Here is an 18,355-nt window from a genome sequence, read left to right on the forward strand (position 1 = left end):
AGGAGGCTGAGATCTGAGGATCATGGTTCTAAGCCAATATGTGATATTCTTATCTCTAGTTAGCCACCAGAAAATCTGTGAGTGGTGCTGTGGTTCAAGTGGTAGAGCACTAGCCTTGAGCAAAAAAAGTCAGGGACAGTGCCCAGGCTCTTGAGTTTAAGTCCCAGGACTAGCTCCAAAAAGAAGGAAATCTTGATAACCTAAGTTTAAAGAAGGAACTTACACTGATTATTTGCTCTGGCTTTGTGAGACTCTGATGACAAATGGAGACCATTTTATCAGACTCAGTGTTGACAGGCAGCTCTTGCTGTCATCTTTGTTCTGCATCTTCTTGTTATAATAGACTATAAAATAAAGTTGCTATTACTTCTTTGTCTCTTAGCAGTTTATAAAGTGCCTTTGCAAAGTTAAGATGATGATAAAGAAATTAAGTGCCCATTAAATCACAATTGGGTGTAAGTTGTGGTTTCTTTTGTATGTCAGTTTCTTTTGTATGTCAGTATGTTGAGTACTAGTGAGCTATCTCTCCTCCAGTTAACATCTTCCTTACTCTTGATTGTTAAGTCTACGAAACTAGTTTGTGCTAATTTGTAACTTAATCTGAAGGGTTTAGCTAAAGCTTGGTGGACAGGTAGGCAGGTCTGAATTTGAATTATGTTCACTAATACTTCAACTTTGTGATGATCTTAGTCACTCAAATTTTTAAATTACACTTTCAGTAAAACGGAAAATATCCTATTGCTTAGAGGAGATGTGCCTTTTTAAAAAAGAATATATAGTACTGAGGTTTGAACTCAGGGCCTTGCACATGCTGAGTGGGCTACTCTACCACTTGGGCCACTCTGCTAGTCATTTTTTGTGATGGTTATTTTTAAGGTAGAGGGTCTAACCTTATGCTTGAGCAAGCTTGGACTGCAATCCAATTTGTTACTTCTCTTTGTCACTGAGATGACAGGCATATATCACTGCACCCAGTCATCCACTGAGATGGAGTCTCACAAAATATACTGCCTGGGCTGTCATCAAACTATAATCTCTCAATCTCTGCCTCCCAAGCAGCTAAGATTACGGGCTTGAGGCACCTTGCTTGGCTTGGATATGCCAATTTAACGAGCTCAGGGATGTAAAACCTTAGTTCCCCGATAACCATAGCTTTCTTCTGTCTTGCTGTGTACTTGGAGGATCTTGGTGTGGACTGGTAAGACAGCCTGGAGCTGAGGGTGAAGTCACCAGCAGAGCACAGCCCCTCCCCGGTGCCCTGTCCTTTCCACTCCATGCTGTGGCCAAGGAAATGAGAAGAAAATTAAGCTGGGTAGGTCACAGACACTCTCCTTCGGAGGAGTCATAAATATTTTTCTTCCCTCTTCCTTCCCTGCAGAATGATTGGGCTTGAGCCTCCTAGGGACTCTGAGTGAGTGAGTGAGGGAGGGAATGAGACTGACATTTTTGTAGTAGGGAACATAGAGCTAGTGGGTCATATGGCTGTGTGGTTTGTAGGGGTAAGTTATGAGTGTGGGTTCATCTTGCAAGGTTACTCTTTTTCCAAACAAAGGACATTTGAAAGTTTTACAACTGACTGAATAAAGTGGTGGCTGGCAAGGTTAATGTTTACCATTGTACTGAAGGGAAAAGCAAGCACTATATAGTCAGTTTGTTGAAGCACTTTCATAGGAATTGGAATTCCACAATCTTTATACTTTCATAAAGATAATAACTTCAAAAGCATAGACAGATCAAACTGTTACACACTTGAGTTGTTGTTCTGAGCTGAGATTTGTTTACAATTATGATTTGACTTTATACTTAAAGCAAGAATACCATCTTTGCATGTTGTTACCCTGCTTTTTTCAACTTCTAGCTCCTAACTCCTGTCCCATCCCAAGAAGCACATCCTCTGTCCGTCCGCCTGTCTGTCTTGCCTTCTTTAATTCTTGTGGTTATCCAGGTGTTATTTTCCCCCTAATTTATGTATGTTTGTAGAAATGGAGGCGGGGGCGTTATTCTGGTTCTTCCAAACTTGCACACAGAGCACTTTGACAAATCCCAAGCAAGTGGTGTGCTTGCACATGGCATGTGTGCCCCAGTACTGGGTCTTGAACTCAGGGCCTAGGTTAGCTTTTTGTTCAGAGCTGACTGCCATTTGAACCACTTCTGTGCTTTCACTTTTTGCTGGTTCATTGGAGATTAGACTCCCACAGATGTTTTTGCCTGGGCTGGCTTCAAACGTTGATCCTCAGATCTCAGCCTCCTGAGTAGCTAGGATTAGAGGCATGAACCCACCAGCACTTGGTACCACAAGCAAGTTTTGACTTGCGTGAATGAGCTCTGCGGGGTGTCAGGTGATTGTCCTCTTCCCCTCTAGCCCTCACTGGCTGCAGCTTCCTGAATGGCTAAGATGCAATGCCACTCTTCACTTGCTTCCTGAGGGTTTTCCTGCTTTGGCTCTCAGGCCAGCCTTCTCTTGCTAGTTTCCTCCTTCCCTGGCTGTTCCTTCCTCACTGTTTTGCTGATACTTTTCCTTCTGCTTGATCACTAAGTGTTATTAATTTCAAGGATTCTGCCTTTGACTTTTTTTCCTCTCCTTGGTTGATCTCAGCTTCCATATAGTAAGTAGTTCCCACTAATTATTTCCCAGATCCTTCTTCTGAGATTTGGGTTCGTACAGCATCCCTACTTAATGCTGTATAACAGTCTCAGCGATGTAGACACAATTTGAATTTATCTAGACAACATCTTCACTAGAATTGCTTTCTTATTTACTGCTCTTTTTCTAGTCTTTTCTCTCTCCAGTCCTACTTCCACACTCTGAGTAGATTTTTTTCTCAAATATACCACCAACTTGTTCAAACCTTTCAAGAGCTGCTTATTGCCCCAGCCCACCCCACCCCCATTTTAATTTTGATCTAGCCATGTCAAAGTTTTCCTGGAAAATAGCGCATCCTTGAATTTCCCAGCAGTTCCTCCTTACTCTTTTGTGGTCTTAAAAATAACCAAGAGGAGGGGCTGGGAATGTGGCTTAGTGATAGAGTGCCTGTCTAGCATGCACAAAACCCTGGGTTTGATTCCTCAGCACCACTTATATAGAAAAAGCCAGAAGTGTTGCTGTGGCTCAAGTGGTAGAGTGCTATCATTGAGCAAAAAGAAGCCTGAGACAGTGCTCAGGCCCTGAGTCCCAAGTCCCAGGACAATAAAAAATCACCAAGAACCACCTTGCTCTCAAGTATTCTGAGGACCCTTCTTTGACCTTCTCCTAACTTCTATGACATGGCTCATGTGACACCCTCTGTGACTGCCTCTGTAATATTCCAGTTTCCCTTCATCCACTCTCATTCAGGAATATTTTATTGCAACAGCCTGAATTAATTAATCTCCTTAATTGTCTCAAGCATTTTTGTCTCTCGCAGTTTTTTGTGGGTTTTTTGGTGGGGGGGGGGGCATTAGTTATAGGGCTTGAACTCTGGGCCTGAGGGCTGTCCCTGAGCTCTTCAGCTCAAGGCTAGAGCTCTGCAACTTGAGCCACAGCACCACTTCTGATTTTCTGGTTGTTAATTGGAGATAAGAATCTCACAGACTTTTCCTGCTCGGGCTGGGTTTGAACCGTGATCCTCAGATCTCAGCCTCCTGAGTAGCTACGATTACAGGAGTGAGCCATTGATGCCCAGCTCTCACAGATTTTGTCTCTATTAACTTTGTTATAGTTTTTTATTTTGGGGCCATTTATTATTTCAGTATGATTTTTTTTTTTCTTTTGCCAGTCCTGGGGCTTGGACTCAGGGCCTGAGCACTGTCCCTGGCTACTTTTTGCTCAAGGCTACCACTCTGACACTTGAGCCACAGCACCATTTCTGGCCGTTTTCTGTATATGTGGTGCTGGGGAATTGAACCTAGGGCTTCATGTATAGGAGGCAAGCACTCTTGCCACTAGGCCATATTCCCAGCCCTTCAGAATGATTTTATATTATGCTAATTTTATTTATAATAAATTGTAATCTATTGGTATATTTACTTATCTGTTATTTTATTAATCTAAAACTCCTGATTTTTATATCTTCTATTCTGAGTCCCTCAGTAGTCTTTATGAAAACAGTTGCATTATGGGTAAGGGTTAACTCCAAGTCTGTCCAAATCTTTACTCTTTCTAAATGCTTTTGCTTAAGAAGCACTCTTTTTTTTTGCCAGTCCAGGGCTTGGACTCAAGGCCTTAGCACTGTCGCTGGCTTCCTTTTGCTCAAGGCTAGCACTCTAACCACTTGAGCCACAGCACCACTTCTGGCCTTTTCTGTTTATGTGGTACTGAGCTCAGGGTCTGTGTTGGGCCTGAGCTTTTTTGCTCAAGGCTAGCACTCTACCCCTTGAGCCTTTGTTTCCACAGCTGACTTTGGGGCAGTCAGTAAGACTCTCATAGACTTCCTGCCTGGGTTGGCTTCAAATAATTTTCTGTTCCCAGCCTCCTGACAAGCTGGGATTACATATCTGAGACACTTGGGCCAGACACTTTTGATGTGAATAATATATGTTTGCATATATTTTATGTAAGTTACCTAAGGGCTATCATAATGATTTGACTTAGAGGAGCTCCCACCATTACTCTGCCCAAAGGAGGTGTTTAAGGACAAACATCAGGAGTATTATGAGGGCCTGACCAACAGACATGGTAACACCCATGTACTAAGGAGAACCGCCTCTCTCCCTTTCTTTTCAACCTGTCTGGACCTACTTGCCACATGGTTGTATTAGAATCCCCCCAACACACACACACCTTTTCCTTTTAGAAAAGCATGCCACACAAATAGGAAGATTGTCACTCTTGTCCTCGGCCACTGTATTTTTTTTTCATGAAAATTGGTGGAACAGGGACATGTTTATGGATGAGGACCTGTAGCACAGTATGTCTCATTATACCTATCTCATCACTCTTTTCTTTTTTTGGTGCCATCCTAGGGTTTGAACTCAGGACCTGGGTGCTATCAGGCTGGTGCTCTATCACTTGAGCCATACCCCCAGTTCTGGTTTGTTGGTAGGTAACAGACTTTTCTGCCTGGGCTGGCTTCAAACTGTGATACTTAGATCTCAGCCTCCTGAGAAGCTAGGATTATAGGTGTGAGCCACCAGTGCCCAGCACCACTCATATTTTCACATTTAGTACAACTTTTTTTTTTTTTTTTGGCCAGTCCTGGGCCTTGGACTCAGGTCCTGAGCACTGTCCCTGGCTTCTTTTTGTTCAAGGCTAGCGCTCTGCCACTTGAACCACAGCACCACTTCTGGCCATTTTCTATATGTGTGGTGCTGAGGAATTGAACCCAGGGCTTCATGTATATGAGGCAAGTACTCTTGCCACTAGGCCATATTCCCAGCCCCATTTAGTACAACTTTTAATGCCATCCTTCTTGGTATGTGGGGGGCTAGGGGAAATTTAATCCAGGGCTCCCACATACTAAGCAAGGACTCTATAACTACATTACACCCCAGCCAGCTTTTGGTGTCATTTATCATGATGTTCCAAACATTTTATGGAAGGTAATACTGACTGTTTCCCTTAAAAGGATCATATTCATTTCTCGTTATCATGTGTTCTTCCCACTCAGACGCGAATGTCAGTGTGCTACTTGGTTTGGGTTAGCTTCCCGGCATTGTGCCCTAGGACAACAGTAGCAGATTGAAGACCTGCTCGCCAACTTAGAGGTCCTCTCAGCCCATAGCACAGGCCATCCTCTGGCTGGGGACAAATCTAGCTGTTCACTACCTTCTGCAATATAAATACTCTACATATCTGAAACATACAAGTATGTGATGCACATGTGGGAAAATTACGTGTTGATGGTTTGTATCTATCTCCTTTTCATTTAGAATTTTTAGAAAATAATTATAATATGTAATATAGCATTCATAAAGTAATAACCATCCTTTCATCAGCCACTTATCCAAGGTAGGATGTTTTCTAAAAAGTAGTATAGACTGAAGTTGGCTTGTTGGTGGTGGTGGTGGTGGTGGTGGTGGTGGTGGTGGTGGTGGTGGTGGTGGTGGTGGGGTTTGGGCCAGTTCTGAGGCTTGAACTCAGGGCCTGAGCACTGTTCCTGACTTCCTTTTGTTCAAGGCTAGCACTCTACCTACCACTTGAATCTCGGTGCTACTTCTGGCTTTTTTTTTCCTGTTGATGTAGTGCTGAGAAATTGAACCCAGGGCTTCATGTACTCTAGACAAGCACGGTACTGCTAAGCCACATGCCCAGCCCTAGACTGAAGTTTTTAATGTGTCAGCCTTACATGTGGCATCAGGTATGTCAAGTGCATGTGGGTTACAATGATGCCTGCCTTCCTTTGATGAGTCCTTGTTTATATCTTACCATGATCTTTCACCATGGTTAACATTTCTTCCTTCATACTGGTGATTGAGCCCAAGGCCTCCATCATTCTAGGCAACTGTTCTACTACTAAATCATATTCCCAGATTTGGGTTCCAGCCCTTCCCTACTTTTTTATTTTTATTTTTTGATATTTAATTTTTATTCAATCATTTATGTTGGACATGGGGCATACTACTTGTTCAAGAAGGCTGAGTAGAGCCATTTAGAAAGCTTTATATTGTTTGTTCTACTTCAAGAAGCATTCTTCCGGGCTGGGATGTAGCTCAGTGGCAAAGTGCTTGCCTAGCAAGTGCAACGTCCTGGGTTCGATTCCTAGTACAAATAAATAAATAAATAAATAAATAAATAAATAAAGCATTCTTCCCTGCTTCTCATAAACAAAGGATAGTCTCCTGGCTCCTGAAAGGAAACATAAAAGAAGCAACTATAGGGGAAAAATACATGCTCTTCCTAACTTTTCTGCTCTTTCTTTTAGAACAAGGACATAAGGTGAAGGTGTGGCTATGAGGCCTTCATTTAGTCACTTGACCATTGTTGCAGTGTGAATGTCTTGTGAGGAAATAACTAAATCCTAACCTGAGGAACACAGGACCCAAATAAATTGAAATATTTGGAGACAATGACTTAAGGAAACATGAAAGGATTTGAAGGACAATTGCTGGAAATTTTTTTAAATTAAATTTTATTGACAAGGTGATGTGCAAAGGGGGTACAGTTACATAATAAGGCAGTGAATACATTTCTTGTGATATCTTACATCCTCATTTTTCTTTCCCTTCCCTAGATCAGGTAGGCTTATATACAATATCAAAATCATATACAGTAACTACATAGGGTACGCCACAGGAAATTTACCTAGAACTTTAAAGATAACATCAACTGTAGAATCCTCCTGTGTCCTTCTCTTGGAGTTGTTTTTGCTTATCCTCGTCTTATATGATCATATGTACATAGCTGTTGAGCTATTGTGATCCACTGATAGGTTTATTCTAGACCTTTTTATGATTAGTAGTTGTTTAGTTTTAGATACATAATGTAAAGTCGCTGAGCCAAACATGTGAAAATACCATTTGAAAAGAAGTTTGTTGTTTTGCAGACCTGGTCTCTACTGTCTTCCTCCCTCCCTAACAGTCATATATCAAGGAGACCATGCCCCTTTGTTCTCTGTGTTCTAGGCTTGTCTTGCTCAACATTATTTGTTCAAGTTCTGACCATTTCCCTGCAAATACCAATATTTTATCATTTCTAATCACTATGTAATATTCCATTGTGAATAGGTAACGCGTTTTTTTAATCCATTCATCTGTAGTGGGGCATCTGGGTTGTTTCCATATTTTGGCTATTGTGAATTGTGCAGTGATAAACATGGATGTGCAGATGTCTTTATGATATCCTGAGACCTGTTGTTCAAGGTAGATGCCCAGGAGTAGTATGGCTGGGACATAGGGTATGTCTATGTTAAGCTTTTTGAGGAACCTCCATACTGTTCTCCAAAGTGGTTGTACTAATTTGCACTCCCAACAACAGTGGAGAAGGGTTCCACTTTCCTCGCATCCCCTCCAGCATTTGTTGTTGCCTGAGTTCAGAGTATAGGCCATTCTAACTGGGGTGAGGTGGTATCTCAGGGTTGTTTAAATTTGCATTTCCTTTACTGCCAGGGATGTTGAACATTCCCTCATATGTTTCTTTGCCATTTTTATCTCCTGTGAAGTCTCTCTTTAGCTCCTTTGCCCATTTAATAATTGGTTTACTGGGTTTGGAGGGGGTTAGTTTTTTGAGTTCTCTGTAGATGACGGATATTAGGCCTTTGTTGCTGTGCTAGTGAAGATCCTTTCCCATATGGTTGGCTGTCTTTCTAGTTTAGTGGCTATGTCTTTAGCTGTGTAGAAATGTTTTATTTTGTAGTAGTCCCATTTGTCGAGTCTCTCCCCTATCTGTTGTGCCCCTGGGACTATATTCAGGAAGTTCCTTCCTGTGCCTATCAGTTCTAGTGTCTCTCCTACTCTGTTCTTAAGTAGTTGCAAGGTTTCAGGTCTGATGTTGAGGTCCTTAATCCATTTTGAGTTTATCTTGGTGCATGTGATAGGCTAGGATCCACTTTGAGTTTTATACATGTGCCAGCCCTCCCCTACTTTTTTAGACAAGTTCTTCACAAGCTGCTCAGGCTTTTTTTTTTTTTTTTTTTTTTTTTGCCAATCCTAGGGCTCGATTTCTGGACTTGGGCTCCCTTTCACTCAAGGTTAGTGTCCTACCACTTGAGCCACAGCACCACTTGCAGCTTTTTCTGTGGTTAATTGGAGATAAGAGTCTCACAGACTTTCCTGCCTAGGCTAGCTTTGAAATGTAATCCTCAGATCTCAGCCTCCTGAGTAGCTAGGATTACAGTGTAAGCCACCCAGTGCCCAGTTCTCTGGCTAATCTTAAATGTTCAAGCCTTCTGCCTCAAGCTCCCAACTGGCTGAGATTATGGGTATGCATCACCAAGCCTCACTGTCTTTGCTTTATGGCATATTTCTGTTTTTAGTTATCATATTTTCTTGACATTCTTATACTTCATTGTCATTTTCTATATTAGAAATGTTTATTCTAAATAATAGTAGGCAGTCTGGTAGTGGTGGTCCTTGTTCTATCATTTCCAGATTATTATGACAAGCATGGAAAGATCTTTAAGCTCTGGGAAAGTAGAGACAGTGTTTATCCTGCAATACAACCTACAAATGCCTGACATGAAACATATTACCTAAGCCAAACCCTTGTTGGAAATGCGGATGGCTATGAGCTTGATAGCTTAATGGAAGAGATTATGGGGTGTAGGATGGCCAAGATAAACTGTTACACTACAAATCCAGTTGTAATAGCACTTGTGATTAATTGATAAGTGAACTGTCACCCTTAATTTATATGTTTCTCAGTGTCTAATGATTTTGGTCTGTCATGACATTACACATTAATACAATTACAAGTCTAATATATTAACATACAAGTTGTATAGTTTGTTCCTTTGCTATGATTATCTATTTACTCTCTTACACTCCTATAAGGAAAAAAAGGTGACATTTAATCACTGTACAAATGACCCACATTTTCTGGATGCCTGTGGCTTATGCTTATCTAATTCTAGCTACTCAGGAGGCTGAGATCTGAGGATCACAGTTTGAGGCCACCCCAGGCAAGAAAGTTTGTGAGACTTATTTCCAGTTAAACTCCAAAAACCTGGAAGTAGAGCTGTGGTTCAAGGGATAGAGTGCCTACCATGAAGGAAAAGGCTACGAGCGCCCAAACCCTGAGTTCAAGCCCCAGTGCTGGCACACATACAAAACAATGATCACATTTGAGATGAGTAAATTTTCATCACTTCTGCAATTTAGGCCCTAGTTTATATTTTCTCTCTGGTACTTTAGGCTGGAGTTCCTAATGAACATGCCAGGAATGGGTGCTAGATAACCAGAATATCACTTCACTGGAGTGGGACAGACTGACCTCACTCCTCAGTTTACCCAGAATGAATAAGTGCGGTCCTTCTATCTCTGGACCATGACATGAAACAGCTTGGGAAACGCTGTTAGTGACTTCTCTGTGATGAAAAAACAGATTCTTAAATAGCATGGCAGGACATATATAATAGTTTTTCAGAAAATGTTATCTTGGGTCATTCTTTCAAAGTTAAACAGATACGCTTTATCAGAAAGTAAATATTTAAGCTTACTCAAAGTCAAAGTTCTTCATGTCAGTTTCAAGAAACAACTTATCTAAAATTAAATAACAACATACTGAATTCTACACTATGCTTGTCTATAGTTGGTGCCTTCCCACTATAAGGTTGAAGTTTTTATGAACTGTAGTTTGCTCTACTCATCTGTTACAACTGGGAGAAATGTTGTAAATGGCAATGTTCTAGCTGTGGCTGTCTATTAAACTCTACTAGCCAGGGCCAGTGGCTCATACCTATAATCTTAGCTAGTTAGGAGTAAGATCTGAGGATCCCTGGTGTTTGAAGCCAGTAGAGGCAGACAAATCCCAGAGACTCCTATTCCCAACTTAACCAGTAAAAAGCCAGACATGTGGCCTAGGTGTTAGAGTGACAGCTGTGAGCAAAAAAGCCAAGCAAGAGTGCAAGGCCCTGAGTTCAAGTACTAATACTGGCACCAAAAAAAAAAAAAAAAAGGAGGAAAATCAATATATACATACTTAGTCCTAAGGACACCTTCGTAAAGGGCGCTCAGTAAATGTCCTCTCAGATCTGCTTCTCTAAAGACTATTTGTCATTTTCATAAGAGTTGTACAAATAGATGCTAAGTACTTAGAAGCAAGATTAAATTAGGCAAGAATAAAGCATTTATTTGCTTTATTAAATCCTTTGAAATAGGACAAAAGTTTACCAGTTTATCATGGATTCTAAAATAAGGCTTTGTTTGTGTTACTTTCAAAAGGCCAAGGCTTTGGAGGAATTTTTAGTTAACTCTAAGATGTTTTCTAATGTCAACAGCGGGTTCTACTATAATAGAAATTATATGCCAAAGGTCATTTAATGATTTTTTAAGGTCTTCTTTGTTCTTAATTTCTACATCATTTTGTTGATTTATATCTTGGCTCTCTTAAAAGTCCTTTCTCTTATCTATTGGATTACTTAATTTTCTTTATTCTTTTTTCTTCATAGATTTTATTTTCCCCCTTCTCAGAGCTTTCCTGATCTTGTGTTTCTCCTTCTGAATATCACCACATTCCAAATGCTGAGTTTTCATTATTTTCCTTGCCACATACTCCCACCTCAGAATGTTTCCCGGTGTCTCGATCCACTTCCAGGGAGTGTTTGTGTAGCTCTATGTGCTTTCTCACAGTTGTGTTCATTCCTATTTCATTGGCAAGAAAAATGAAGGCCCAGGCTTACAGAGTCAACTAAAACTTTGTCTGTGTTCCCACTTTGCAGACGAACTCACAAGAACTGGGGAATAGAATAAATCAGGCAAACAGTGCCTGAAGCTACTATCAATTTAAGAATTGAAATTGTCAGCAGGTACTGATGGCTGGTGCCTGTGGTCCTAGTTACTCAGGAGGCTGAGATGTAAGGCTTACAGTTTGAAGCCAGCAGGGCCATAGGGTCTGTGACCCTCTTATTCCAGTTAACCAGCAAGAAGCCAGAAGTAGAAATGTGGCTCAAGTGGTGAGAGCATCAGCCTTGAGCCAAAAAAGCCAAGTGGAGGATATCAGGACCTGAGTTCAAAACCCAGTACTGGTACCAAGAAGGAAAAGAGTCATTAGAAGGAAATCTAGCTTTTCTTAGCCAGTCTTACTAAAAATCAGGCATATTTCTTGAATTTTGAGCTAGCATGCAGCATAAAGTACATAATCAATTATAGCATTAAAATAAGTAGTTGATAAGGAATATTTGTTTCCATCCATGTAATGATGTGCCCATTACTTTGGCCTGCAGTTAAGAAGTGGTATCTGTACAGGTACTGTGCATACAGCAGACTGCCAAAAGGAAAAACTAGAATTATTAATAGTTTCTCTTAACACATAATTCCTTCCTTCCTTCCTTCCTTCCTTCCTTCCTTCCTTCCTTCCTATTTTTTTCTCTCTCTCCCTCTTTTTTTCTTTTTGGTCTAAAACTTGAACTCAGTATCTAATACTTTCACTTATTAGTAAGCACCCCACCATCCGGGCTATGCCTCCCCCCATAATTTCTGTGCCTTTGCACTTACAATTTCTTTGGTAAGAACTGTACCCTCTGCCCTTACCCCTCCCTTCCATCTCAACAGTGAAGGGGATCCCGTCCTAGACGCTCATGTGGGCCTTCCGGATGCTCTGATGCCTTGCATTAACCACGCCAGAGCAGTTTTCTTTCCATGTCATTGTTTATCATCTGCCATGGAGCTAGCTGCTCCTCTGTGCTAGTTTAGGTTATCTCTGTGTCCCCACCCCTCTCCTCTCCACCCATGGTGCCTGGAACTGAGCTCTTTATTTCCCTGAATTCAGAGTGAAGGTCACAAAAGATGGCCTTATGAGCAGTTGTGATTACATAATTTTATTGCTCTATCGCCTCAAAGCCAAGGGCAACAGAGAGAAAAATCGTCTCCTTATCCATCAGCCCTTTGCTAACAACCTAGACATGAGCAGAGAAAAAGATTACGTAGATAAAGAGGCTGTGTGCACTCTTGATTCTTTAGCTCAGGCAGGTCATCCAAGCTTCTTGTATGCGCCTCAGCTTTCCTCATACCATTAGGCAATAGTAATGCCTAAGTCACTGAATTATTGTGAGAATTGGTGCAGAGACTGCATAGGAAAGCAGTTTGAAAACTGTGAAGCATTGCAACATGAGAAATCAGAGAGACATGACAATCTGGTAGAAAGAACGTGAGGTGTTTTTTTTTTTGTTTTTTGGGTTTTTTTTGGCCAGTCCTAGGCCTTGGACTCAGGGCCTGAGCACTGTCCCTGGCTTCCTTTTTGCTCAAGGCTAGCACTCTGCCACTTGAGCCACAGTGCCGCTTCTGGCTGTTTTCTGTATATGTGGTGCTGGGGAATCGAACCCAGGGCCTCATGTATACGAGGCAAGCTCTCTCGCCACTAGGCCATATCCCCAGCCCCAGAACGTGAGTTTTGACCTTAGGTGGGATTTTAACCTCCAGACTCCATTCCTGATCACTGATCTTCCACAAGGTAAATTCCACAAGTCTGTCAGGGAGACATCATAGCAGCCCAGAGTCTACTGGGATGTTAGATACGATTCAGGGGTACTACTCCTATGTTCCGTCTACATACACACATGCCAGCAGAGCTTTCACGTTTTGTATGCGCTCCGTTCCCAGCTTCTGTCCTTTGTACTCTGAGGAGGGCAATCCATTCCCTTGGGTAGGAAGGGAGAAGTGAGGAGAACTGGTAGCAGGAGGGACAGGCATGCTTAGGCGTGACTCAGAAAGCCCAGGTGTGCCTTCAAATGGCTTTGGCCAGGTCCACTGCCCCAGCACTCTCTCCAGGGCACCTCTTTGTGTGGTTGCTCCCTCTTCCATATCATTCCCAAACTTCAGATGGAAACCAAGGCATCCATCCATTCCAAAAAGAAGACAGTGTGCAGGTTACATCTTAGAAACTGAAGGTGCTCCTGTACCCAAATTATTCATTCCCATCGCTGTGAGACCTTGTATGTTGAATATATGATGTTTCATTGTTGCCTGCTGCTATTGAATGACACTTGGGTAGCATCCAGTTAGAGGCTGTTATGAATCCTGTTGCTATGACAATTCCTGTGCATGCCTTTGAGGAATCTTTCTCCTCCTGGTGTGCACTGAATGGGGGAATTGCTAGGTCCTATAACAGGACTGTATATACCCCCGTGCTCCTAGAACAGGATTGTGTGTACCCCCATGTATGCATGCAAATGCTGATACCCAACAGTACTTCCCACATCCTCAACAGAACTTTGTATTAATGCACTCTTTTGAGTTTAGGAATTCTGGTGGATGTTGTAAAACTGTATAGACTTTCTTGAAATATAGCCACTTTCTGAGCCCCCAGAACCTGCAACTCTAATCTTCATGGATCATTTAAGAATGCATTCTAGGGGGAGGGGAGAGGGGGGAATGAGGGAGGAGGTAACAAACAGTACAAGAAATGTACCCATGGCCTAACGTATGTAACTATAACCCCTCTGTACATCACTTTGACAATAAATAATAAAAAAAATGCATTCTATTAAAAGAAACAAACTAACAGTATAGCCAGATACTGGTGGCCTACACCTGTGCGTAGTGAGGACTACGCAGGAGGCTGAGATCTGAAGAAAGCAGTCCAAAACCAGCTTGGGAAGGGAAGTATGTGGGATTCTTATGTGCAGTTGACTACCAAAAAAACAGAAATTGAGTTGTGGCTTAAGTGGTAAAGCATTAGCTTTGAGCAAAAAACTTAAAGGACAGTGTGCCCAAGCCCTGACTTCAAGCTCCAGTACCATCATGCACCCGTGTGTGTGCGCGTGCATGTGGGCACACGCAGAGGATCATATCATATTTGAAGCTCCTAAGATAGTATTTAGAAGGAAGATGGCAAATGATAACTATTATTACTATCATTACTGTTGTTGCCAGATGCCTGTGTGTTCATTCAGGGGTGGGAATGGGACATGCTGACTAAAAAGGGAGTAAAACATAATCTCACAAGAGCCATTTGAAGAAACCAGGATTAGAAATGAGACGACTATCAGACACTATGGCAGGAAACTTCAGGAAAGGTTCTATGAAAGTAAAAGAAGAGAAACAAGCTGAAGGACGTGCAGGGCACAGACCTCTTGGTGTGAGGCACAGTAGACTGTGCTATAGGAGAAAACTCTTTGGGTTTGGAGTTGTTGCGTGCTACTCTGCTGTTTGGTTTTATTACTGTTGCTAGAAAACTGGGGCCGGAACCGGTGGCCATGTGTGAAGTGACCGTTCTGTGCCGCTGTGTTCTCTGCAACCATCTTCTCTCTTTCTTCATCTGCTAGAGAGGTAGTCAACCCCTTCCTCTCATGAGAGCAAAGCCTGTCATGAGCACAAGTTTACAAATCACCATGGAAGCTTTTGCCAGGACCTTGCATATGCTTGGAAAATGCTCTCCCACTGAGTTTCACTCCCGTTTCTCCAATGACAGAAGTATCACCAGTTCCAAGGATCTCACAGTTTCTCTGATGTGTTGCCCTTTCTTTATTTTGTGCTGAACTCTGGCTTCTTACATAGGTGTAAGGTTGCTTTGAAGTGGTGATTGAGTGTAATACAGCATTGCTCTGCCTGAAACCATATGTAAACAAATGTTCACAGGACTCTTACTTAACCTTGTGAAGAAGATGGCTGAGGTTGTGTTCTGTGTCATTGTATGCGCACCTGCTGTGTCAGGCACTGGACATACAGGACAAGGAGAGGGGATGGCTGTGGTCCGGGTCCTCATTGAGTTGATAACGCAGTGGGGATAGGACAGGCCAGCATAGTGTGGCAGGGGCTGTGGCCAGGAGGCAGAGCCTGGTGGGGTGCAGGATACAGGAAGCTCTGAATTAGCATAGAGCATCTGGGAAGAGGCACCTAGCAAGAGGGCCCACAGCAGGGTGGAGGACAGATTGGAGAAGGCTGGGACTGGAGACAAGGAGACAGATCACTGGAAGGACAGGGACTGTCAGAATTCAGTTCTCCCCTCAATCTTCCATCTCCATCTGACTTTTCTCTAAAATCTGACATGTACAATGACTTTAAAAGTAAGGAAGAATCCTAACAAGGAAATGTCATGTACAAAGGATTTTATTGTCTCTATTATCTGTGTGATGGCCCTTAAGAGGCATATTCCTGGGATGGGCACTAGTTTGTGAGGCTGGGCACTGGTGGCTCATGTCTGTAATCCTAGCTACTCAGGAGGCTGAGATCTGAGGATCTCAGTTCAAAGGCAGCTTGGGCAGGAAAGTTTGTGAGACTCTTCAGTTAACCACCAGAAATCGGAAGTGGTGCTCTGACTCAAAGTGGTAGAGCACTAGCCTTCAGCAAAAGAGCTAAGAGACAGGGCCCAGGCCCTGAGTTCAAGCCCCATGACCACTCCCATCAACAACAAAAATCCTGTGTGGGGGTGTACTTTCTGTGTACATAACGTCAAAGTGAAGTCACTTATAAATTATGACTCAATGTAGTGTTTTGTGCATTCTAGACAGAGACGGAAGAAGTCAAATGTCATGAGGTTGAGTTGTTTATCTTGGGAATTTTGCTTAGTTTGATGCCAGTAGCCTTTCTTCCTGCTTCTGTTCCCAAGCCAGTCACGAAAGCAAAACCATACACAAGATAGAAGAGTTCAGAGTAAGGGGTATTCAGTGGACACAGCCTTACAAAGATGCAGAGATTTCCTTTTCATGTCCCTACTTCCATGGTAAATAAATAGTAGTTGATACCATACATTTGAAGCCTGGGGATATGACTTCTAATGATTTTCACCAAGAATAAGTACAACTAATCATTTAGATGCTTGAAATTCTCAGGCTTGTGTTTTCCCACTTACTTAAGAGATATTTCAGGAAACCACCTATAAATGTGAAGATTGCTATTAAGGATGGATTTCTGCTGTACTTTCTTTATGGTGTCACCCAAGTCAGGCAGTCAGATCACTTTCTGCTGAAAATGATCAGAGTCCTTTCTATATTGGCACTGAAGGCCGCTCACATCAGCAGATTAAACTCCAGCTTCCGTTCATTTAAGCAATAAATGTATTCCCCAAGATTTGAACATTCACCTCTTCATTGTTTTGTCTTTTATCAGTGTGTGTATGTGTGTGTGTTTTAAAGAAATGGTGATTCACACACTGGAATCTGAGAACCTCTTGGGAAAGCATATGCTGCTGCTTTTCAAGAAGTCAAACCTTCCAAATTCAAGAAGATACACTTGTGATTTCAGAACTCCATTCCCCATTACCTGCCACTAGAAACTGTGTTTCTCGGTTACTTCCAGAATGACTGTCCTTGGTGTCCTATCATTTGTATAAACCTACTTGGGCTGCCAGCTGGTAGTGAATCGGGTGACCCTGCCACCAGCGCCTGGTAGGGTGACCTGCTTAACTAAGATTAAAGGTCACACCAGTCCCCAGTTAGTGTTACCACAGATTATTTCATGATTGCTCTCCTCTGCTTAGCCCATGTGCTTTCCATAGACTCTGTATCAAATGTCAATTCCAGCTTTATATAGTGAATAAATACCAACTGTATATACTAAGCCCCTTAATTTCAGCTGCCCATGGATCCTTCCTGCAGAGTAGTAAGTGCTAACATAAACAGGTGTAACAGATACATATGGCCAGGGGGTTTCACTGGCAGCCTTGTAGTCATTACTTAATTTAACCTTTCCAACATCCTTGGAAACTATCATCTATTATTGTACAGGTGCTGTACGTACAGGTTTTGCGAATTATAACTTCTGTCAAAGGTGGAATCCACTGCTACCCAGAGCTGAGCTGTACATACAGACCCTTCATTTTTGGCTTATACAAATCATCCAGGCTCCTGCCTCAAACCTTCAACCTTAGCTTTAAATCGTCTAGTCCATCAGTGCTTCCTGCTCTGCCCTTCAAGCTCCAGGAAGCACTAGAGATTTTGCGCAGGCTGCCATTATGTCATTATCTCTTTTTTTGTTTGTTTGTTTTTTAAAACTTTATTTCAATGTAACTATGTTTACAGAAATACACTCGTATCGGTTAATAGAATGCAATTTAAGTTTAACTTACCCTCCACAATTTCAACCAAAAATATTGGTACATGGTTTACAATTTTTAAAAATTTTGCATTTTTTTAATCTAGTACAAATGTATAAAAAGATCCTCTGTCAAATGCTGCTAAAGAAAGCAGCATGAACCTTGAGAAATATACCTTTGGTTTGCCTCAGAAAAATAACAAGTATTGCACTGTAAAAGTTTATAAAATTGGTGCAACAAAACATTGTTGTAATGTTACAATGCCAGTTTACCAAGTTCAGTAACTTCTGGATGTGGGAGGGAGCCTATGTACACATAGGAAACTGGAAGAGCTATCTGGTTCAGTTAATATTGCAGGCATATTGTAAATTTACACAAACCAAGACTCAGATCATTTCTTAAATCTGAATTAACACTATTAGCTAGCTCACGTCATCTTCTGAGGTGAACAAGGACACTACACACAAACAGCTGTAAGTTTTTCTGACTTATGCATCGAAGAAAATTCAGTTTCTTCCTCAGCTGTCAGTCCAAAAGTAATAGCATACTAAAGGCAAGGTATTCCTTCCACTATCAACATTCAATGGGGTGATGGAAGTTGAGGTCAACTTGGGTTTTAATTTGTACCAGCACTCATATGCAAAACAGCCCCCAAAGTTAATGACCACATAACTTTAGAAATGTATGTCATTATCTCTTACTTACAAGATCATCTTTAACTTTTCTTTTTCCCCCTTCTCTTGTACTAGGAGAGAAAACTAGAAACAAGTTAGCCATTTTCCTTACCTGTGTTACTGTGGGTGATTTCTCTAC

The 18,355-nt window shown here is 41.8% G+C and overlaps 1 protein-coding gene across 5 annotated transcripts in view; it reads left to right on the forward strand.

Annotated features, from left to right (window-relative positions):
- Lrrc8d (leucine rich repeat containing 8 VRAC subunit D) overlaps nt 1-18,355 on the forward strand; it is a 95,878-nt gene that overhangs the window by 74,407 nt on the left and 3,116 nt on the right. The window lies entirely within an intron of this gene.

Source organism: Perognathus longimembris, chromosome 7 (genome assembly GCF_023159225.1).
Source record: "Perognathus longimembris pacificus isolate PPM17 chromosome 7, ASM2315922v1, whole genome shotgun sequence".
NCBI classification, from domain to species: Eukaryota; Metazoa; Chordata; class Mammalia; order Rodentia; family Heteromyidae; genus Perognathus; species Perognathus longimembris.